The sequence below is a fragment of the Lissotriton helveticus genome, chromosome 4_1, assembly GCF_964261635.1.
Source record: "Lissotriton helveticus chromosome 4_1, aLisHel1.1, whole genome shotgun sequence".
Lineage (NCBI taxonomy): Eukaryota > Metazoa > Chordata > Amphibia > Caudata > Salamandridae > Lissotriton > Lissotriton helveticus.
Window position 1 is genome coordinate 1,586,501,973 of NC_136063.1, and position 25,220 is coordinate 1,586,527,192.

At 42.5% G+C, this 25,220-nt stretch overlaps 1 long non-coding RNA gene across 2 annotated transcripts in view; it reads left to right on the plus strand.

The window, feature by feature from the left end:
* Positions 1–25,220, plus strand: part of LOC144827607 (uncharacterized) — a 93,452-nt gene that overhangs the window by 9,979 nt on the left and 58,253 nt on the right. The window contains exons 2-3 of one of the 2 annotated variants that reach the window (XR_013610266.1): positions 16,263–16,438; positions 18,910–19,057. This is a non-coding gene — a long non-coding RNA (uncharacterized LOC144827607). Of the gene's footprint in view, positions 1–16,253; positions 16,439–18,909; positions 19,058–25,220 lie in introns of both variants that reach the window. The other variant, XR_013610267.1, reaches the window with a different exon arrangement.

Below are 25,220 nucleotides of genomic sequence, written 5' to 3' on the forward strand. Positions count from 1 at the left end.
CACAACCCTGCTTAGGAGAGGAACACCCTTGTCCTCACCTAAGGCCCGTTTTCCCCTGTCTGGGAGGAATACACATCACATCACACCCCAGGAGACACATTACCAGTCCTGTGACCTTGGACACTGGCAGAAAGGTATATTTGGTTTAGGCAGAAAAATGCTAGCTTTCTAAAAAGTGGCATTTTCCGACTAATAATTACAAATTAAATTTTACCATTAAAGAGGGTTTTAAATTGAAATTCAAATGAATGGAAGACGTATTTATCTGCTTTCAAAATGAAATAATCACTTGGTAAGTGTAATAAGGCCACCCAGTGTTGATCTATGGGAGAGATAGCCTTGCTAGCATGAAAAGCGACTTTGGAAGTTTTTCACTACCAAAACACGTAAAATGTAAGTACACATTTTTTAAATGCCATGCACCCATCCCTATGAGCATTAAGGGGCCTACTTTAGGGGGTGACTTTTATAAGTATTTAATAGTAAGGCTACAGCCTGGCAAAATGTTTATTTGGCCAGGTCAAATTGGTAGTTTAAAACTGGACTACATGCTGCAATGGCAGGCCTGAGACCTGTTTTACAATGCTACTTTAGTGGGTGGCACAACAAGTGCTACATCCCACTTGTAGCATTTCATTTACCAACCCTGGGTGCATGAAGTAACATTTACTATGGACTCATAAGTAAATTAACCTGCCCATTAGGTGTATACCAATTTTACCATGTTAGGAAGGGGGAACACAGACACTTTTCTACTGGTTATCAGGGGCAAAATGGGCTGAGTTCTAATGCCAACAAAAACAGGTTCAGCAAAAATATGGTGGTGAGGGATAACATCTGCGGTGAAGACCAAGCACAAGGTGATAATTTCCAGAAGGCCACCCCTTTACCCTCCAGCAGAGAGCGGGGAGAATTATCCACCCTCATGGGAGTTCTCATCGCTAAGGCAGAAAAACCTGGTAAGACCATCCGCATTGGCTTGTTCAGGGTGATGTTCCACTATAAAATTAATTCCCTGTAGGGAGAAGGACCCCCCCACCAGTTTGGGATTCTCACCCCTTATCTGCATCAGTCTTCTGGGGTCAGTCTGAACCTGGGAGTGAGCCAAAACATGCATGGTTTCAACTTCTTCAGTGCCCAGACTACTGCAAATGCTTTCCTTTCAATTGGGCTCTACCTCTGTTCCCTGGGGAGTAGCCTCCTGCTGATGAAGGCTACAGACTGGTCCGAGCCCTTATCATTTAGGTCAGAGAGGACTGCCCCAATACCATGCTCGCAAGAATCTGTCTGCACTACTAATTCCTTGGAGAAGTCTGGTGCATTGAGCACTGGTACGGTGCACATGACTTCATTCAGGGTGTCAAACTTGATAGTAAGGCCTGCTCTTTGAATGGCTCAAAGCACTGCCTGGAGGTGGTGCAGTTAGGCAGTCCAGCTAGAGCTAAAGAGACAATGTTAACTCGGTAAGCTCTAATCCACACAGGACCTGGTTGACCAGCCTCTGAAAGGTGGTAGAGGCATTCTTTAAGCCAAAAGGCATCACTATAAATTGAAAGTGGCCCCCTCGGGTGGAGAATACGGACCTCTCCTTGGCCCCCTCAGTTAAGGCAATCTGCAAGTACCCTCATCAAATCGAAGGTACTCAGGAACTTGGCGTCTACCAACTGTTCAATGAGTTCATCTGCTTGGGGATGCTGTGAGCATTGGTCATGTTGAGTAAAATGAGGCCTCAGTAATCCTCGCAGAACATTACTTTTAGAGTGGTGCCTGGTGGGGCAGCCATGGGCACCAGTACTACAGAATTGAACCAGGGACTATAGGAAGGCTTGATCACTCCCAAATACACAGTCTTGGACACCTCGTCCTTAATGCTGGTTCTCACCTTGTCAGACTGCCTGTATATTTAGTTTTTAACAGGCATGCCATCCCCTGTGTCTATATCATGGGAACACCCATCATTGAGACCTGGGATCTCTGAGAAAAGATAAACAAACTGCCCAAACAAGTGGTGAAAGTCCCTCTGTTGCTCCGGAGTCTGAGTAGGGAAGAGGGCAAATCAGCTACTGGCCCATCTTGCTCCTTAGGAGACAGGAAGTCTAGGAGGGGCTCATTCTCCACACCTCAATATCATCTGTCACCAAACAAGAACATCATGACTTCGGACCTCTCAAAGTGGGGCTTGAGTTGTTTCACGTGTAGGAACCTTAAAGGGTTCCTAGATGTCTTGAGGTCCATCAAGTAGGCGACCTGAGAGGGCTTGGTCCACCAGTCCTTTAAGGCCTGGGGCTCCACGTGGTCAATCATCCACACTTTATGGCAAGGCTGATGCTCCACCAAGTGGCCTTCTAGTCGTATCAGTGTTTCATCACATACTGGTTGGCCTCCAGGTTCTCTGTGTTATCTTTCCAGAAGCGCTTCATTGGAGTCTGGAGGTCAAAAATGTAGTTCACTACATCCTGAGAGGGCTTCTTGGGAACTTGCCCTACGTTTATAAGACTGTAAGGTCCATATACCGCATGACTGTTAGACCTGGCCCTTTTTGCATGGTTATCCCCAAACATTTAGCCACCATCTTCCTATTTTTTCTTACATATTTATGTTGGGTTTAAGACTCTGGGCACTTAACCACTACTAACCAGTGCTAATGTGGATATGCTCTCTGTCTAAATTGTCTTGGTGATTGGCATATTTAATTTATTAGTAAGTCCCTAGTAAAGTGCATCAGGTATGCCCAGGGCCTGTCAATAAAATACTACTAGTGGGCCTGTAGCACTGATTGTGCCACCACATGAGCAGCCCTGTAAACATGTCTCAGACCTGCCACTGAAGTTTTGAACTGCTGTTGCGACCTGGCAAATGCACCCACTTGCCAGGCCCAAACCTTTTGCTACATGTAAGCCACCCTTAAGTTAGGCCCAAGGCAGTCCCATGGACAGGTGCAGTGCATTTAAAAGCTAGGACATGCACTAGTGTGTTCTATATGTATTAATTGTGAAATGCTGCTAATTTCATTTTCACTATTGCATGGACCATCTCTCTGATAGGATAACATGGGGACTACCTTGAAATATTGTTGAAGTGTAATTTCCCATTGGGAACAGATAGAGATTTGTAGTTGGGGGTCTCGGAACTCACAATTTAAAAATACATATTTTGGTGCAGTTGGTTTTAAAATTGCGTGCTTGAAAATGCAACTTTTAGAAAGTGGGATATCACAAATGTTTCTTCAAAAAAAGTATAAACACATGGTGATGATACACTAACACAAATTAATTGTGACATACAATAATTTATTTGGTCAAATCAAAAAAGTAATCATGGAAAGGCAAGTACTACACAACAATTAGGGTGGAGGATGTGTGACAGTGCATTATTGTGTATAACGTACATACATCATGACACTTACATTAAATACAAAAAACCAAATGACAAGGAAACATTCAAAAATACAGTGAAAGAACACATATATTCTCACATAGACCAGAAATTTCTTTACACAATTTATAAGGTCACTGTGGAATGTACTACTTCTAATTAAGCGTCCACGTTTCAACCCTACTAAATCTTGTGCTTTAAGCTTCAAATGAGGGTTTTCTTCAGGACAGGAAATAAAAGGGTGTGTAGCCTCTTCCAATGTGGTTCAATAGGAATCCAAACTAGTAGTCCTATCAAGGAGCACAACCGTCGCTCTTTGAGGTAAGGCAATCTGTCCAAGTTGGGGCTCAGCGCAATTATATGTATTCATTTTTCACATGGTGCCTTTAATGAAAAAACCTACTGTGTAGAGATATCTGTGGGCTTTTACTGTACAGGCTCTTGGATGTATCTCTAAGAGTTAATAGGCAGGCTTGACAGTCACCAAAAAGTTCCCTCTAGTCTTGGAATCTGCTCCAGTGGGCTCTTTAGGTGGCTAGCATATGTCTCCTTAGGAGAGAATGCATGAGCGGCGATGCAGTCTGCCAGCCGTCTTCAAAGCCCATGGAAAGAATATGGGTCTCTGTTGTGTCTCCACTCATGACACAGGGCAATTTGGAAATCCCTACCGCTAAGCCATATGCTGTCAGGAAGAAGAGCTGGATGCTTCAGGATGGACAGCCACTCTGCCTGTTGCTTTGTTGGGCTGGCCTGCTGCTTCTGTACGGTGAGTGAAAGGACTGGACTTTGCTTTCTATACCCTGCTTCCGTTGTTTTCCAAGGGCTGGTGTGCTTGCCTTCTGTTGAGAAGTCTCAGGGCTATCAAATACTTCACCTACCAGTGCCTGGGCTCTTCTGCTGAGAGTTCAGACCTGCCAAGTGGTGCCAAATCCAGTTCATGTGCCCTTGTAAGTGTAATCTGGTGATATTAAAGAGAAAATCCATGCATCGACTCCCAGTGCCTGTTTTCTCGATGCATCGCTGCAAAAGATCGACGCATCACCGCTTCCAGCATCGAAGCATGTTTCCCGCCTGAAGCATCGACCCAGCTCACCATCGTAGAAGATTTGCCACAGCGTGAGCCTGAGTACCATGTCACTGATATCCGTGCACCCACTTTAACACCCATGCAGCGCCTGCTCGCAGCTGAAGAATCGATGCAGCACCTCCCTCGCTGCTGTGAAATCAATGCAGCGCCTGCATTGCTGCTGTTGCAGCAACACAACACATCTGGTTTTCCGACCCATTGTCCCTAAATGCCGACTCCTCATCGACAATGCACCACAGTAAGGAACCAAGGCTGTGTGTCCGGAAACCAATGCATCACCTCCCCTGCCCAGCAGTAAGGAACTGATCCATCACCTCCCCTGCCAGTAAGGAACCGATACATCACCTCCTCTGTGTAGTAAGGAAAAAATGCATTGCTTTCCTTTTCTGGTGCCTCACATCCCCTGCACCTTGCACCCTCTTTGACTTGTGACGCATCTAAGGTACTTTGTGCTTACACTAACGCATCCATTGATTTCTATGGACTGAACTTGCTTAACCTTTTAAAAGTGATATTTTGACTTGCGAATGTTAGATTTTTGTCTTGTTTCATTCAGATAAATATTGACTATTTTTCTAAACTGTTGTTGACTCCTTTTGTAGCGTTTTCACTGTGTTACTTTGTGTGTGGGTACAAATGCTTGTCTGACTGTTCATGCCAAGCTGCCAAGGGGGTGAGCAGGGGTTATCTTAGATGTGTGACTCCCTTACCATGACTAGAGTGACAGTCCCTACTTGGACAGGGTGCAAACCACTGCCAACTAGAGACCCCATTTTTAACAGTGACTAAAAAGAAGTTAAAATGGACTAAACCACTCACCTCTGATGCACTTTCCGGTATGCAAAGCGAAGACATGCCAAGATACCTCATGGGACCAAGTAGGGCCATAATTATGCCCTTCAGGGTCTAGTTGAATCTTTCAATAAGCCCATTAGTTTGGGGGTGATATGGCGTGGAGAACATATAGGTACTCCGCACTCTCCTACATGAACTTCATGTAGGCAGACATGAAGTTGTTGCCTTGGTATAACACAACCTTTTTGGGTAAACCCATGTAGTTAAATAGCCACATCAGTGCCCTCGCTACTGAGGGAGCAATCACCATCCCCCGAGGAATTCCCTTCAGATACCGTGTGGCATTGTTCACCAAGAACAGGATGAACATATTGCCTAGGGCAGTCTTCAGGTCCAGAGGCCCAACAAAGTCAATGCGCACCCTCTCAAAGGGTGTTCAACTAGGGGGAATGGGAGCAGGGAGGGGCTTGTGATTTGCCCCTTATTTCCCAATGACGTGGCAGGTTACACAGGATCCTCAGAATGCATCAGGCTGCATCCTCATCAGAGGCCAATAAAAGTGGGTGACCAGTCGAACAAAGGCTTTGGCTTGCCCCAGATGTCCTGCCAGAGGGATATTGTGAGCTCAGTTCAGTAGGACTGCCTAGTAGCACTTGGGGGCCACCCAACACATGAGTTACTACAGGATCAGTGATATTAGGCTCGCTATACAGGAGATGATTCCCCCAACAGATAAGGTGATCACTGGAGGTGTCTCTAGCTGCCTTGGGCTTGGCCTGCGCCTGTAGGTGAAGAAACTGTAATCTTCATTCTCAGGGGTCTCACTAATACAAAGAACTTGGCACAGAAGCTGAAATATGAAAAGACATCTTTATTAAACTTAATTAAGTGAGACTACGTCACACAGAAGCCTTTAGCAACTGAATGAGGCAGTCTAAAGAGTACAAAATACAGAGGCCTTTTATATGCTTAGGTTTACAAACTCAGCATAAAAGAAAGGGGCAGTCCTAGCTTCTGCAAGCATGCACAATACCTAATATGGACATACAAGATCTGCAACATATTAGCCAATAGGAGAACATTAAAAAAAAGCATCATATAACCAGAACGTCCCCCTTGCGTCGTGTTTCTGCCCAACCCACAAGTAAATTAATTACAGCACCTATAGGTCAATCAGTAATGGCAGGACATGTCTGTATGCAGTTAGGCCAGCTGGTGTCTGAGATTGATTTCAAAGCAAGGACGGAGGGGGGTTTTCAACACGTTGCAGTCCAAAGGGCAGAGACACTTCATGAATAGAGCAGCCTGTGTAAAGGCAACACAAATTGACGACAAATGTAAGATGGAGTCAAAATGAAAGAACCTCAGAACCTCCTTTTGCCATTACACAGGCAAATCCTAATTCATTGCTAGGTGAGCATTCTACTCATTTTATACAAACAGGTGTATATATAAACTATCAGCAGGAATACAAAGAGAACAAAGCATTTAACATTCAGATAGCAAAAGAAAGTAATGACCACTATTACAAACACTTTTATCATATTTTTTTCACAACCCTAGGCAAAAGCAAATCCTAAAATTATTTTGCAAACATTTTTAGGGCTCCTAGTTATTTCAGTGACTATTGACAATGCCAATAAAACAATAAGAATCAGTCTCCAAACAACCATTCTATGCAATCGCACGGGAAATACCCAGAGTCCGTCGAAGCCTCTGGTAGGCTTCTATTGTCCATCAAATCTTCTTCTGTTGATTTCTTCCGCATGGGCCTCTTCATTCAGGCCTTTCCTGAAAAATGGTGCTTCTCAGTATCCGTTGGAGTGCCTTCCTGGCAAACACTCACAGCTCACTTAAAAGTCTCAATGTCTCAATGCAGTGCACCAATATTTCCTGTGCTGCAGGCACTACAGATATTGTGCTCTTCGTTAGTCATGGGCACAGATCATCTCATGCAGACCCAAGTACTATTAATCGGGAAAGAGCAACAGACTGTCACACTCGGCAACACTTTCAGGCTCCAACACTCTCTATTCAGTGTCAGAGGATGCTCGGGCTGCTCTTTCATTTAATCATAGGTACCACAATGTAGTGCCTTTTGCCAATCTTGGATCCTCCGGTGCACTGCACTTCCATTGGAGCAAAGAAAAGGGGGTGTGTGGCCAAAACTCAAGCCAAGGGGCTCAAGGGGCTGCACACTGTCAGAGGTTACCAGCACATGACAGGTGGAAAACTGAAGCCTCAATTCTTTCGCTCTTTTGCACTGAAACTCTGGTTCTGTGGCAAAACCAGCTCCTCCTTCTTTTCTGATGTTCAACGCCTTCTGATGAAGCAAGCACAATACTTTGGAGATACTATTGATGACACGCTGGCGATCGCTGTCTGGGTGCTGGGACTTTTCATCTGTTAGCTGTCACTGATGGGATTGTGGGTGAGTTCCACAGGTTATTATGACTTAATCCCGCAGAACCTAGTGACGTTGGAAATGTGACACAGTTGTTAGTTTCCTTCAATTAAGTACAAAAACAGTTCACTGTATAACAAGGGGACTGCAAGCAGGTGGCCTGCAATCTTTAAAGGAGTGGCCATACGTCATGGGACATTTCTGGTCTAGAACACACTGTCATTCTCAAAGGCAGTACAAAGACAAAGGCAGTAGGCAAAACAGTGCCTCTAGCCTCTTCAATTGGTTTCCATGTGAGAGCATATCCTCTACCATCTAAGGGTAGATAGCTACATGGGAATTCTATCTGAATAGATGTCCTCACACATAGTGGCATTGTCTAATGGGGCAAACACATTTTTTTCTCTAAATGATTACATATAGGTGTTCCTAAATTCCGTATCTAGAGCACCTCAAAAGAGAAATCACATGATACAGATTATCAGGGACATGTAGATACCTCCCTTTTAATAACTCTGCATCAGGTGCACTATAGAATACACAGGCTAATGATCAAATGTGGAAACAAAAGACAAGAACTAAAGAGTCCTGGTATTTCCATGATTTAGAACACATCTAATCCACCAAAAATTAAAGCAGCAGAAAAAAGGAACTAAAAACCAAATTAGAATAGGCATTGAATTTGTCATATTCAAAAAAACGTAAGGTGTCTCCTATTGAGGTGGAAAACGTATCTTACTATAGTATTGAGTCAGTTAACCAGTCCATCACTACCCTGACAGTCAGACTGGAAAACATCAGAGTAGGCCTAAAGAAAATTCTTGAAAACCAGTCTGGTCATACAAAAGGGAATTATACATAATATGTGTGTCTCTGGTACATTACTGCAATCTGGAAGTGTGAACCTGAACAATACAAAAATAATAAAAGGGCTAACTGGTGAAAGGAATATGGAAAAGAGAAATGGAACTAGGACACAGCTAAAATCCCCAATAGCTAGGCACGATGCGACATCGGTCAGGGGAGAAGTAACAAAAGAAAAATCTATAGGAAGAACAAGGAATTATTGGGTGAACAAAAATCAAAAATAGTTAAAAAATGTTAGCTCTACCGCTGGCCGCTAAACCATATACAGTAATCTCAGCTAATGTTCCAGTTCCTTCTTTAGAGAAAAATGAAACCTTGTTTCCTTTATGGTACAAAGCCATACACTACTAAGGAAGCAGAACAAAACGGACTAATGTAATATAGAAATGAGGTCACCATGTACAAGAGTCACAAATCTATAATTTATCCTTACGTCCAATCAGGATACATAAATTTAGGGCTGTCTGTTCCTTAAGGGAAGAGGACAGTATCGTGACTAACAGCAGGAGATACACTTTGATCCTGTATATCTCTTTTATTTTACTATATAGCCAAATTTGACTATCACTGGTGAAGTGTTGTCTGTCTTGTTCACAGCATAAAAAATCATATCTGTGAAATTTAGTATCAGTGCAAATTCACCCAACTGTTGTGCAGCGATATACATCCCTTCACAACACAGGTGAACTTGTAATAGTATCTAAAGCAGCAACATAAAACAAAAACATGCATAAAATAATTTTTAAAAAAACACACACATGCCAAGCCATCAGATATACGCGCTGTATATAAAGCACAAAAAGCATAGACAAAGTACAATAGCATATGTAAATAAGCGGTAACACACAACACCATTGCATGCACTTTATGCACTGGGAACCTGCAGCCCAAATCCACTATTCAGGCCTGCTTAATTTGTCAGGTTTAAAATCCTCACCCTCCTTTTGACAGCAGATCACCAGTTAGTGGAGATTTGGCTGTCAAACACAACTTACTGTGTCGCTTCTGACAAACAGGACCAGCAGGAACAATTCATAAAAGGATAAAATGCAAAAATATGTAAAACGCACGAACATTTCTTTTCAAAAGAAGTCATAATAAAAAAAACACATCTTTTTCAACATACTGTGACACTGCACAGAGCACACAAAATATCAACTGTAACCAACCATCTTTTGAAAACATGCTAAACCACCTTAATTGTGGCGTCCCAAAAACTCTTTCACAGACACTCTGCGTGTCCCGTGCGCCAACACCCTTTTAGGCCCTGCTTTTCCAAGCAATGATTTCTCCATCTGTTTACACTTACTCCTAACTCTCACCTCACTGACCTTAAGGTCAAAATCTGCCTTGCGGGCTCCTCAGCCCTCTATCTCTTCCTCACTCTAAGGCTGAAAAAGACAAAAAACCTTCCCAACTCTTTCTAACCTGCAATAACCAACCCTATTTAAAAACACATGATATATATATTACTCCTGGTAGGGGCTACAATTTATTTCTATACTTAGATTATTAAAACAGTTACTGTGAATAATTTGCAGAACATAATAACACACATACCAGTTTTTAGAACAAATGCTTGTTTGCAATGGTACTCATTTCATCAACCTTAAATGGATTAAGGTCTCAGTTAGGTCCAGCCAAAGTTAAAACCTTCCACCCTGATATTAAACTCAAACCTCTGCACCAGGCACATTGGCTCACTGAGCCATTTAAAAGCAAACCCAAATGGGAACAACCTGCAAATTTGTATTATACACACATGTATGCATTTACTGAAACCTAAAGCACTTTAAAGCTATTGTAAATGGCAAGAATGCCCACATTTTACCCAAATTCGACTTTGATATTTGGGGCACTTAACACCATCAATGCTACAGGGATTAATCCTCTGTGCTGAGGATTGATCAATCCCATTGTTCATGACGAGCTGAGCTCGTCATGAGCACACAAGCAGTGCACTGCATGACGAGCTGAGTTCGTCATGAGCATGGAAGGGGTTAAAAATAAAGATCCTATAATTGCATTACTTATTAATCATCCTCAGAATGTTCTTTACAAATTGCAGAGATTGGACATTAGACATATCTCATGCAAATCCTGAGAAAAATGAGTTTTTCACGCCTGCGCCAAGTGAAATTCTATATGCTAATGTCCTCATTATGCAGTCTAACTTAACTTAAATTAAATTATAATGCTAGGAGGTCACGGTATAAGTATTAAGCTTCATGAATAGTAAAAAACAAATTTTGTAGCACTTATTTTTATAACCCAATCATTTTTGATAATTCCACATATTAAGGTTCTGTAATTCCTCGAATCTGACTTCATTTTCTTTTTTTTTTTGTTTTGCTCTGTGCCACGTAGGCCTGCAAAGATAGCCTGACGAACAAGGTGGTACACATTAACCAGATTTACTCTGAAATAAACTATAAGAAACTGACCTCTTGACCCAAAACTGACCTCGCAAAGCCAATTTTCCTGATTGATCTTTATCTGAAATTGCCAATCAATGTTCAAGACATCGTTAACTTTTTAGATTCCTTGCACTTGCCCTATCTTGTTTCCGCATCTGTTACTGTTTCTTTCTTTTTAAATGTTTCTTCATTACATGAGTTAATTATTATTTAGCAACAGAGCCAAGAATATGCTTACAGAAATGCTTAAAGAGAGGAAAACCCTTAATTGAAATGTCTTCCTATAATACAAAATAATGAACCTTAGTTTTGGAACCTTTTTAAAACAACATTCTGAAATGCAAAGTTTCACCCGTTCAACTGAGGGCAAAGTCCTGGCTGAATAAATATTCCTGTTTATGTAGCTTGTCTCTCAATGTTTGTAACATAAGCTCGGTGGCTGTCTATTTAAAACTAAAACTAAGACATATCAAGTTTCAAAATGCGTGTGCAATACAGCAAGGTCCAATGTATTCAGATGATGTGTTTGCCTGTTAATATCTAATACAGCATTTTCCTTAGATATATTGTAAGTTTATTTATTTTTTTGCAAAACACCCAATTTCGTTTTTGGGGCTTGTTTTATTCCTAGTGAATGTGAATTTACATTTTAGTTTTTAAGCATTTAGATATTTTGCTTAATAGACTGAAAACATCAAAAAGAAACACAAACACACATTTGAGCTCATTTCAGACATAAACAAAAAGGGGTCAAACACTCAGGACACACAATACGGCACGCTTTAGCCATGCATTCCATAAATAGCGCCAACGCTATTCACTTACAGAAATTGCACTAATGGGAAAACCACATAAACATTTAAACACACATTTAACCCACAAACCAATACTCAGAACAGAAACAAAAGACAGCCCACAGACTGTAATTAAACCAACCCATTTGTAAATACTAGTTGTAAGTCATATTTACAAGAAACACTTCTCAATTGTGTTCCAAAAGACTGCAAAAACAGACTGCTACATATCCAAGAAGCCAAAACACACTCAATTCACTAGCTTTGGCTGGCAGAACACCAAAAATCGCTCTGCATATCTTCATTCATAAAATTGCAAAGAACAAACGATCCTTGTATGTATTATGTCCATATTTTAATTCCCTGGGGATACAGAATCACCAAGGAAGAAATATGTTTGTATACCTAAACCTATTTAGGTATTCCTTCTAGGAGAGCCGGCTAATTAATTTCACATCACAACTTGGTACCTTCCAAATAAAGCAACACATTCCTCTATGTGAGCTTTGAAACAGGCATGCCAAAAATATTGCAGAATATACAATATTATAATCAAAGTGGTGCTTAATGTACTTTTCGTACGTGCACCGTTCAACAAAACCAAATAGAGAAAAATCTCCTCATTACCTGTCTACACAAATTGCAATTTGCATATCAAATCCATACAAATCAAAAGTTGGCCAACACAAATTCCAAAGTTCCAAAGCTACAGTAAGCGTTACTAAACTACCTTACTCTTACCAATCAAAAGCTTGTCCAAATTCTAACTGCCAAGTTCTAAATGACCTAGCGGTCCTTTTTTAGAACACTCAAGCCAAAAAGGTTCTCAGTCAGGAGTGACATCATGTGGAGGATCAAAATCAGGAAGATCAGAAATATACTGGGCTGCAAAGACAAAGAATCTCCAGAATCCTTGTGCACAGAGTAATAGAGTCCCGTCCTGTCCTCCTCAGTAGATTTCAGTCTCACTTCTCTGATGAAGCCCACGTTGGCCGCGCCATTTGAAGAAACTGTAATCTTCATTCTCAGGAGTCTCACTAATACAAAGAACTTAGCACAGAAGCTGAAATATGAAAAGACATCTTTATTAAACTTAATTAAGTGAGACTACGTCACACAGAAGCCTTTAGCAACTGAATGAGGCAGTCTAAAGAGTACAAAACACAGAGGCCTTTTATAAGCTTAGGGTTACAAACTCAGCATAAAAGAAAGGGGCAGTCCTAGCTTCTGCAAGCATGCAAAATACCTAACATGGACATACAAGATCTGCAACATATTAGCCAATAGGAGAACATTAAAAAAAGCATCATATAACCAGAACGTCCCCCTTACGTCGTGTTTCTGCCCAACCCACAAGTAAATTAATTACAGCACCTATAGGTCAATCAGTAATGGCAGGACATGTCTGTATGCAGTTAGGCCAGCTAGTGTCTGAGATTGATTTCAAAGCAAGGACAGAGGGGGGTTTTCAACACGTTGCAGTCCAAAGGGCAGAGACACTTCATGAATAGAGCAGCCTGTGTAAAGGCAACACAAATTGACGACAAATGTATGATGGAGTCAAAATTAAAGAACCTCATAGGCCCTCTGAATTTTGCAGAACTCTTCCAAGGGAAGACTTGCTTTAGTTTGCCACCCAGCCAACTCCGGTATCTCCCCCCCCCACCCTCCAGGGCAGCAATGTCTTACCCTGTATGTTCTGGGGTATCACCCTCAGGATCAGCCTCCTCCTAGGCTGTGGGAATTGCAGGGGTGAGTTTTCTGCGACCCTTGCCCATTATCTTCTTGGCAGGTGTATGAGACATTTTTCCTTGCTCTAGAACTTTTTGACTCCCCTGATGGGCTGCCATGCACCATATGGTCAGGCACACCCACTCAGGCAATCTCAACATCTCCAGGTGGTACCTGAGCTCCACCTCTTTCTAGGCGGTGTGCTCTTGAGCAGTAGTTCTTAACCTGTGGTCTGTGGACAAAGCCTACTCAGGGGGTTTGTGACTGCTCAGAAAGTCTGATAATATTACCAGATTAATAAAGTGTACATAATTAGAGAAGCAAAATGTTAAACTGAAAATGTTAATAAGTACTGTAAAGGTGAAGGAATTTGAAATTGGAGGCAAAAAAATTAAGTTAGTATCCTCGCATGTATTTGTTGGAGCAGTGCATTAAACAGAATATAGTATGCACAATGAGAGCCCTCAATTGAACTTAGAAAATCTACAACCTCCCCATTAAAATTAAAATGTTGCTTTTTATGTTTGTGAATAAAATACAATATTTCATCATTTGTATATTTGTAAGATGAATGTTTGTTTCTGTATTTTTTGTGTATTGGTTTTCAGTTTAAATCGTCGAAAATGCTTAGGTCTGGGTCCCCGGCTTCCAGTAATGACTCAATGGGGGTTCCTGGATTCCAATAAAGATTTGGTGGGGGTCCCTGCATTCCAGTAATTATTAAGCGGGATCCAGGGAAGTTAAAAGATTAAGAACCATTGCTCAAGGTCATTCCCTAACAGACAGTCAACAGGCATGGCTGGACTCACAGCTACAATTAAGGAACCTGGGCCCCCTCTATTCAAAGAGTACTAGGAAAGTAGAGCTACTGGATAGTGATGCGCCTGGTTGTCTGCTGTTATAACCTGGTGGAATACATCAGGGACTGCCTGCTCTAAGGACAACAGATGATACCTTACACTAACAGTAGTTATACTGGCTCCTGATTCACTCAGTTCATCCAGCCTCAGTCCAGTGATAGGTACCCACTGCCTATACATTTTGGAATTTCCAGACATGTGAGCCTCCGGCACCATCTCCTTGTCACCCAGGGACACTAGAGTAACTGCTGCATTTCTGCCAATACTAACTTGGGAATCTCTTCCCCTAGGACTACAGTAGCCATCCCTTGGATAGGCCGACCAGTGGGAAGCAGCTTCCTGCACTGACAGATGGGATCCCCTGAAAGTGCCCATACTGGTATCACTAAGGATACTTGGGCCTGAAGTAACTGGGGGGCTTTTGCCCAGGATTGGACTGGAGTGCTCCACTAAATCCATCCAAAATTGGTGAGACAGTTTGACTGTCTCTCAACTTTAGCTTGTGCTTGTCTGAGGGGAAGATAATGTTTCACAACCAGGGCTTCTTTCATCAGGGCATACTTTACCCTGCCCACCTTTCCCAGGGCCAGCAGGGTATCCCTCCCTGAATTGGGTATATGTTTCTACAGACTAGGTTCCCAATTTTCCGTAGGGACTCTGTGCATTTCTAAGACTATTCATAGGCCTCAAGTTGATAATCTATGTCACCCTCCACTACATAGCTAGGCACCAGGTCACTGAGAATTTAGACCCTTTTACCTCCTCTACGCATTTCTGTATCATTGCCATCATCTTCACTGATCTGCAAGTCCATTTACTTCTGACTTACTCCATGAGTCAGCAATATTTTCTCCTACTCCAGCTAGTTTTCTTTCCTCCAAGGCCCTCTCTGCAGCTGCTTTGGCTTTTTGTTTCTCCGTGGCTAGAACAGCCAGTTACATCCTCAGCTCTCTTTCAGTCTACCTGTCTTCCAACTCCTCAGAGGACAGGTTGCAGGAGGACACCCAGCTTCCTGCTCTGGATCCAGCAGGGGACCTCATGCCTGTGGGCCCTCCTAACTCCTCTGATTCTGATACCATGGTCCAGAGGTTCTCCACTTCTCCTTCCCCATTTCATCCTCCCCTTACACATCATCCTCTTCCTCCTGTGATTTAGACTGCAGTAGGCGGACCTCCTCCCAGGTTCTGAGGGATGTCATGTACTTCAGTTTACTGGAGCCTTTGGCTAGCTTCAGCCCCCTCTCCTTGCTCATCATTTTCAGCTCTGCCACAGAGTAGCCGTCGGTGTAGCCAAGGTTTCCTTCCATTCTTGCAAAAATTATCTTAGGCAGAAAGTATGAGGCAGGAGTTAAATTTGGCAAAAGGAAAAAATTATTCAATTTAAAAATGAGAATTAAAAAAAAAAGTTTTGGTGATCGATTATTTATATGGTATTTTCGATCTCATACAAATCACGGAGTGGGACTGCACAAGCACAAATACTGGATCCTACCACTGCCATCAATTTAAGAAACTGGGTTATTAGTTGAGAGGGATGAGAGCCCTAGTCAAGTAATAATAATCACAACCCTTGTCTCGGTGTACTACAAAATTCACTAACTAAACCTGTGCCCAACCCTCTAGTAGCTTTGCACAAAAGCAGTCAGACAAGTACTTATGCAGCACACAAACTCTCACATGGCCAGGTTAGGCCTGGAAAGAAACACTGCTATCTTTACATGTACATGTTTCTTAAGTTGCCTTCTTTTCTACACAATAACTTTTGACACACATTTGCTTGCATGACCGTGCAGGATTAGTTTCTTTTAAACCACATTGCTTACAATTCCACTTTGTATGTACAGTATCATGACACCTTGAACATTTAGTACACGGCCTGTACACACATTGTGCTAATGTTGTTGTTCTTTTTTTTGTCCATGAGGGAACATAGCTATCACAAGGGCATAAACCATGTCAACCTGACTGAAACATCTGCAGAGGAGCACTCAACTGTCAATTTATGGTTGCTGTGTTGGAGTCTCAGCTCAGCTAATTCCTGTTTGCCCTCTGCAAGGAGGGATGTCCAACTTGTGACCAAGACGGGGACCTGCATATACTTACCTTCAGGTAATGGGGAGTTAGATTATCCAGTAGGAGAGTCTTGGCAAAACACCCTCTCTATGCAACTTGCGTACTGGGAGCACACTATGCTCAGTACTTATATGCCAGCATATATACACTGTTTTACCACAATGGAGGAATTGTTTATCCTTTACACTGTTCTTATGCTGCTAATCCCTTTTATCTACTTCTGTCTATTAATCATTGCAGGCCATACCTTCTATACAAGAATCACAACGGTTTAATAAATATTTAAATGCCCCTTGGTATAGTTCTTGTGTACCATTTAGAATATGCACGAGTGACTGAGTGAAACTGTTCTAGATCTGTTACCACGATTCTTTGGGGAGTCCGGATTGTCATGTTCTGAGGCTGCCCAAACCATTTCTTACCTTACTAGGTTTAGGGGTACATATGCTGGCCCTGTGAGCTAGCAGGACTATGGGCCAACATCATGAGGGGGTGCATAGAATCAGTCTGGCACCAACCCAATGTTTATGTTGTCATACAAATGAACATTTCCTACTGAGAACGTGGAAACTATACAACAAAACTGTAATAAAGTATCTAGAATATTAATGTACATTTTAATAAATAAAATGACTCCAAAATGATAAAACTCCAATAAGTAGAACTGGAGATATGATTTTTGAAATTTTAGATATAAATAGCACCAAGAAACTTCAAGCACCATTTGCGGTTACCCCATCGCGCTGGAGTGGGTCATAGTCAAAGGTTCAGGCTGACCGTAATAGAGCATGGGTTGGATACAGGAAGCAGGTTTGTCCTTGTGGAACTTAGTCCAGTTCCATTTGAGGATCCCTCAGTTGAATTTCCATATTGGCAGTGTAGTCGTCTGAATAAAGAGCTGGTCCCCTGTCAAAGCTTTTTGTTGGTGGGAAATGTGAGCCGGTTTTTTTCGATGCAAAGAGCACCTTGCAGGTGAAGTGCGGATTCTTGCGCTGGAAAGGTCATGTCGACAGTTGGATACAGGTTCTGCGTATTCTCAGTGAAGTCAGCTCGCATTCAAGAGGAGACTGAGGAAGGATCTTTTTCAATGTGGAGAGCCCAGAACCTCTGGATTTTCACCTTGAGTCAGTTCTTCCAGTTTTAGTTTGGATGAGTAAACTCTGACACCAGCCAAGGGTCTATGATCTGGTGGGCACCACTTGGGTGTCAGGACTCATTTCAACAGAAGCCAACAACAGGTTCCAGGCAGGTTCAATTGGTGCTGGTCAGCTGGGCAGTTGCGAGGAAGGCCTCTGGAAATTTGTTGTATCCCTGTTGCTCAAACAGGAGGTCTGCCAGCTGATCCTTGGAGTCACTTTCAGAGTCCTGAGTTCCAGCCAAGCAGGTCCAGTCTTCTTTCAGGCTTCAGCAGGTCAGTCCTTCTTCTGAGCCTGCACAGGTCCAGGAGTGCCCTTACAAGAGGTTCTGAGGGTTAAAATGATTGTAAGAGAAGGAGCACTGAATAATTGACTAGTCTGTCATAGAAATATGTTTTGATTAAATCAATGCCTATAAGTAGCTAAAGATTCAAATAATTAAATAACAGAAAATTATCCCAAAGAAGCGCATCACATTGTCATGTATATTCTTTGCGCTCTTTCTTTTATAGCTTTTTCCATATTTCTAATGCATGAAGAAATAGCCAACGTGCTTCAATTGCACAACTTGGGGACTTCTTCAAGGCTGTTAAACTTACAAGACACAGACTTAAAAGACATTTGAACAACATAGTTGTAGTAACATTTCTACATTATTTATGGACAAAACATCTTACAAAATACTTTCAACAGTCCATTTTCTCAATAACACTTAAGACACAATTAAGAATAACATGTAGCACTGTATAACATTAACAATCAGTCTATAAGGACTGCAGGATGCTCTCTATGTTCGATAAAGAGCACCATAAAACGGCAAGCAGTATATTACCGGCACAGCCTCCCATACGTGCACTCAATGAAGTAACAACACACTGCATTAGTCAGATATTATATGGCATGCCCACCGGCACAGTCTCACATGCGCACTTATTGAGGCATATATGCACGGTACGTGAAAAGTTAGACATCGGCACAGCCCCATAAGCGCGCACTCATTAAGAAAATATCTGTCTGTATGTTAAAGACAGTTCTGGGTATGTTAGCCCTCCAATAACCTAGCGAGCTACTGACAAGTAAAGACATCCTGCTGCACCACCCTTTGTTGGCCTCCTCTGAGTATAATGTACTATGCGATTAACTTTCCAGAAAACAAACTACAACACGTAGGCAGGAGACCTTGTTAATACACTAAGGCTACATGCTTAATTTAACATTTTTATACCAATATCGCGGCCCATAGCGATGATTATGTAATTACACTTTTTCAAGCCCCTTCACAATTACGGGACACACCTCCAGGTTACGTCATAAGTCCTGTGCATGCAGAGCGAGGGCTCGGCCATCTGTCTTTTATGTTTCTCTCTACAGACGCTAATCACGACCGATTGAAATCACTGGAACCTGATCCACAGCGGCACCGGATGATATTTAAAGCCCACTCCGACCGAGGACCCAGTAACGACGGAGATCCGAAGCAACCAAGTAGGTCTTAACGAGGGTCCGGACCTGTGACGAAGTAAGTGGGGCCTTGTGGGGACTATGAACCTCAATACCCTAGGGGGTCTTCTGGCTGCCTTTTGAAATGACACTACCATACCCTACATGTGTCTTTTTTTGGACCTACCAGACGTAACTACCACCCAGACCCTGTGACTGGATACTCATGAGGTTCACCTTGTAAATCACAAGAGTAAGAGCTCTATACTCATGGGCATCATTAATTAATTTTTATTGCACCATTAGACTCCGCTATTGAATTTCACCACTTAATAGCGCATAACCCGGTAACACCATGTACCGTCCCCTTGATACCGCACCAATCGCTATTTTCCGAGTATACCACGGACACCACGGCAGAAAGTACAGAAAGCAAGAACATGCATAACAGCAGCTAACGTAAAAACTGTGTGTTTGTCTGTCTTGTCCTAAATGTTATTTTCTTCCATACAGGTTGATCTCTGGAGGGTACTACAACACATAATTGGTCGTTTTAATTTTATTTTGACCACACACTATATGCACATTAGGTCCTGAAGAAAGTCAGATCAGTTTCAAGACCTGGCTGAAACATGTCGACCACAATGGATGTGGGAGACCATTGCTAACTTCAGACACATCCACCGCCTTGTTTTTATTACTGCCAAAGGCCCACTTATTAAACAACTCCCGTGGGTAATGGGACCCAAGGACAGTTATTAACTCACACTCTCACACAATCACAGCACACCTACTCCCCAAAAAAACCCGCTCCGCTGTAAACAGGCGTCGTAGCACACCCGGGGCACACTCGGTGCCACTGGGTGGGACCGGATGATGAAGCATGCCATCAACTAGGTTGGTGGGTGAGGGCTTTCATAAGAAAAAGGTTTTTTTCCCTGACAAACTACACAGTTTATCTTGCTCCTTAACACTAGCTAGTTCTTCTTGATTGCATATACATTTCGTGGGGAAGGGAACTAGCCTTCTTGTTCCTCTCTCTCTTATTGTTATCCAACACTACTGGGATATACCTACAACCTCCCCAAGTCTATATGCAGATTTATTTCCATAGCACTATTGCTCACTAAACCGAAATGCGCCCTTCACTGGGGCAGTAGACACTCCTCCACAGATTCAGCCTGGCTTAAATTTATATCCTACTGTGACAAAATCAGTGATGACTACGCACAGCTCCAGCCTCTTACATCTAGGCCTATAGATAGTTGGCAACCCCTCTGTACTTATCATCTTTCATTAGATTCGGATTACATTGACTGAAGCCCTCCCTCCTCACACCATATACTGAGTCATTATACACAATCATATTACCCTCATGCACCATAACCTCTGTAATACATTCCACTCATCATCCACACTTCTGCCCTCCAACCCCCCATTGTCATGCTACTGATTTTTTTCATTTCATTGTTTGTTGTGATAAATTCAGTTCAAACACATGTTTTGAATGTTTGCAATTATTCATGAAAAACGTAATAAATAAAGTAAAAAAATAAAATACCAGTCTCCGCTTTCCATTGTCTCAGTAGACCCATGCCTTCCCATATGTGTATGATACATATAAAGGGGAGTGTCCCCGTGAAGAGAGTGTGTGCCACAGGACCACACTAAAATACAATAACTGAATATTCAAACAATAAACAGTGACATTTCAAATGGTAATAAAGTTTTATTACCAAAAAAGCAAAACACAAATTCAATAATACTACAAAATTCAATATTGTCAAAGCCCCCAGGGGGGGGAGGGAAGGAAGAAAGTACTAGGGAGGAAGGTAGTAAAGATAATAGACACAGTATAAATGACCTGATTATTACAAGGTTACGTGACACAATACAAAAAATTAACAATATAAAGGCCTAGCTACGACCAATTACAACCAATTAACAAATAATCCAAAATATATCCGGCATGTCTGATAAATCAGATTGATAAGGATAATGTCCGGTATATCAGAAATAGAACAGTCGACGTTTCGACCCCTATTAACAGGCTGAATGTAGTCCTTTCACGGGGTCTTCATCAGGACGTCACACGGGGAGGGGGGTGGGGCGGGCCAACTGTGGGAAGAGACATTGCGACTTTAGTACATGGTCAAGACGGGAAATAATCCAAGGGTCTAAACCTATTAATTAATTGTGGACATATATACAACAAAATTACCATGGGGTACGGCCGGAGGGGGCTCTGTACTCTGGATTTGCGCCACGCTAGTGAGTTGCGGTCAGTCAATAACGGTGGGAACCACCACTACAGAGGAGAAAGATTACAGTTAAGACTGCACAGTAACAAAAAATCACAGTACTATGGGGTAAGACCAAGAAACTCCATTTCCCTGTTAAAGTAATTGGAGTGTCCACAGGCGGAGAACAAGCTCCCTTGTTCCCGCTATAATGATTGTGATATGCGATGGTTAATTACCTCAGTGCTCTGGCGGTATAGTACACCAGGAACGGCGTGTTTAGCACATATATTAAAATATGGCCCCTCAAACGAGCTAGAAAGGGTGAATGAAATAACGTTACTGAATATGTAACATTATTGGCCACAAAGATTAAACAAGTTAAAAGCGATGGAATGGGTGTTTTAAACTTACGAGAGAACTGGTGTGAGTCTGATTTATCTTGAATGCCTCAGAGGTCTACCTTAACGAGGTCGTGTAGAGAAACATAAAAACGGTACACCGTATGTTTAGAAAGACGCAACTTGCTGTGGGAGATTAAAAAGAGCAAGGGTCAATATTTATTTTAAACCATCAAGCAGACTGTGCAATGACGTGCGGGCGCTCTTACTCACAGGAATGTTTGGTGTGGCAATGCGAATTCGTCTATAGAAGAAGCCGGTAACCGCTAAACAGAAGGGCGACTCTCCTTCGTTGGGCTTTATTTTCACCTTTGTCCTAAAAGGCGGAAAAAATGAATAAATCTCTTTGACTCAAGACGGAAAGGAGGCGGCAAGGGCGCCCGTCAATTGTTTGCTTACTTCAGAAGTGAACGATTGGTAGGCTACAGGGATCCGCGCTGCACAGTGTCTGCAGGGGTCCGGACAGCAACTCCGCCAAACCACAAAGCGGAGTTTGTGGGCGGGGCCTATTGCTGACGGATCCATTAAAATGGAAAAGATACTCAAAATTACGAACGGGGCTAGTTAATGGCGGTGGAATTGCAAAAAGAAGTTGCAGTATAAATACAGTTAAAGTATAAATACAACCCCAAAGTGGCCCAGCAGTTCAGATAAATAAATCGGCTAAGCATAACGTGGTCGGTTCAAGTCAAGTGTGTAAGACACAATATTGATTCTCAGTATAACACATTATCAAATATTGCAAGTGGTGCTTCTCTCACACAAGAGGAAGTAAACCACTTGTTACATCGATCTCAGGCTGAACGTTAAAGAAGGTCTGTGAAAAAACATTGATGATTACAAGCACAATCAGTCAAAATTACGGAGGCATAATTACAGATTCCCAAAATACAGATGGAACAACAGCACAGTGGTTAAAAAGAGAAGAGAAACAGTGGGTGCATCTCTCGCACAGGAGGATGAAGACCCGTTTAGCCCCTTCTCAACAGATAACCAGAATTGACTAAGAGGTCACATTTGTCATAACGTATCAATGAGAGCCGTGTTAGATCTATCACCCTAGCGCTGCCAATTGTGATAGGCTGCTGTCCTGTTCATTCAATCCATGTTTTATGGAGTCCAGAAGTGACATCCATTTGGACTCCCGTGTGTTAAGGATAGACCGGAGGTTGCCTCCTCGTCTACCCAAAGTCACCTTTTCAACGGCGAACCACCGCAAGTCTGTGACCAAATGGCCAGCTGTGAGCCAATGGTCAACAAGGGGGGCGCCTGCCACTTTGCATCTTAATCTACTGCAATGAGATGAAATTCTGGCCTTAATTTTCTGTTGGGTTTGACCTACATACAGTTGACCGCATGGGCAACGGATGATGTATATCACTCCCGTGGAATTGCAGTTGGTATAGTGTTTGAGAGTGTACGTTCTCCCATGATGATCAAATGTTTTGGTTTGGATTGTGGTATCGCATGCAGTACACCCGCCACATCTGTAGTGGCCAATTACAGGGGGCAAATTCCAGAGAGATGTTAAAGTAGGTTGGTTCTCACCTTCAAGAAAAGAATGGACAACCATGTCCCTAATATTTTTTGCTCTCTTAAAAGAATGGAGAGGCAACTCTCTTTGATTAATGACATCGGCCACTAATGGCCAGTTATAATTGATGATCTTCTTGATCTCATTGCTGCGAGTGGAAAAAGTCGTGACACAGATCACACGATCAGTTGTGGCCCGTGAAGCATCATTTGGATTAAGTAGAGCATCACGGGGGTTATACCAAGCCCGTTTCTTGGCTCTTTTAACCAGCCTGGTGGGATAACCCCGTGATATCAGACGGTCACTCAGGACCTCTGACTCTGAAAAATAATCTGCTCTTGTAGAACAGTTTCTCCTAATCCTAAAAAATTGGCCAACTGGCAAGTTGTCCTTAAGACCTCTAGGATGGTGACTCTGGTATTGTAAAAGTGAGTTTCGCTCAGTGGGCTTCCTAAACAAAGTAGTGTACAGATGGTCTGAATCTACGCAGATTGAAATGTCTAGGAAAGGTATAGCTTCTTTGCTGGATTCCATCGTGAACTGGATTGCCGCATTGCGGGTGTTGAGCCAATTATGAAACAATTGGAGTTGGACAACATCTCCGTCCCAGATGCAAAGGACGTCATCTATATATCTGACCCAAAGGGGCAGATGGGCCTTAAAGGGATTGGTAGCTGGAAAAATGTGCTGATGTTCGAAATAATCCATGAAGATTATAGAAACCGGTATCCAAACCCTTTTGCGTAACTCTTAAGATGGTCTTACTTTTTGAGTTACGCAAAAGGGTTTGGATACCGGTTTCTTGAGCAAACATGAGTTCGAATTCCTCAATCAGAAATTTCCCAGACTGGCGACAATTTACACTTTGCCTAAAGTTCATAAGAACCTGAGTAAACCTCCCGGACGCCCGATAGTATCTGGCTGTGGGTCTCTCTTGGAACCTCTATGCCAATACGTGGATTTTTTCCTTAAGCCTATTGCTTTACAAACTAAGGCTTATTTACGAGACACAACCCAAGTCATTAATCTGATAGACGGTCGACCTTTCAATCCAGAGAGTTCCCTTCTGGTCACATGCGATATTGTATCGCTCTACACGAGCATACCCCAACAAGAAGCATTGGACATAATAAGAATGGTTTTGGACACCCGACCCACCCCGGCCCAGGTCCCCACTGAGTTCATTATCGAACTATTGGAAATTGCAATGATGCAAAATTTTTTCATTTTCCAAGATCGGTTCTACTTGCAGACCAGGGGCGTAGCGATGGGGGCCACCTTCGCTCCAAATCTGGCTATAATCTTCATGGATTATTTCGAACATCAGCACATTTTTCCAGCTACCAATCCCTTTAAGGCCCATCTGCCCCTTTGGGTCAGATATATAGATGACGTCCTTTGCATCTGGGACGGAGATGTTGTCCAACTCCAATTGTTTCATAATTGGCTCAACACCCGCAATGCGGCAATCCAGTTCACGATGGAATCCAGCAAAGAAGCTATACCTTTCCTAGACATTTCAATCTGCGTAGATTCAGACCATCTGTACACTACTTTGTTTAGGAAGCCCACTGAGCGAAACTCACTTTTACAATACCAGAGTCACCATCCTAGAGGTCTTAAGGACAACTTGCCAGTTGGCCAATTTTTTAGGATTAGGAGAAACTGTTCTACAAGAGCAGATTATTTTTCAGAGTCAGAGGTCCTGAGTGACCGTCTGATATCACGGGGTTATCCCACCAGGCTGGTTAAAAGAGCCAAGAAACGGGCTTGGTATAACCCCCGTGATGCTCTACTTAATCCAAATGATGCTTCACGGGCCACAACTGATCGTGTGATCTGTGTCACGACTTTTTCCACTCGCAGCAATGAGATCAAGAAGATCATCAATTATAACTGGCCATTAGTGGCCGATGTCATTAATCAAAGAGAGTTGCCTCTCCATTCTTTTAAGAGAGCAAAAAATATTAGGGACATGGTTGTCCATTCTTTTCTTGAAGGTGAGAACCAACCTACTTTAACATCTCTCTGGAATTTGCCCCCTGTAATTGGCCACTACAGATGTGG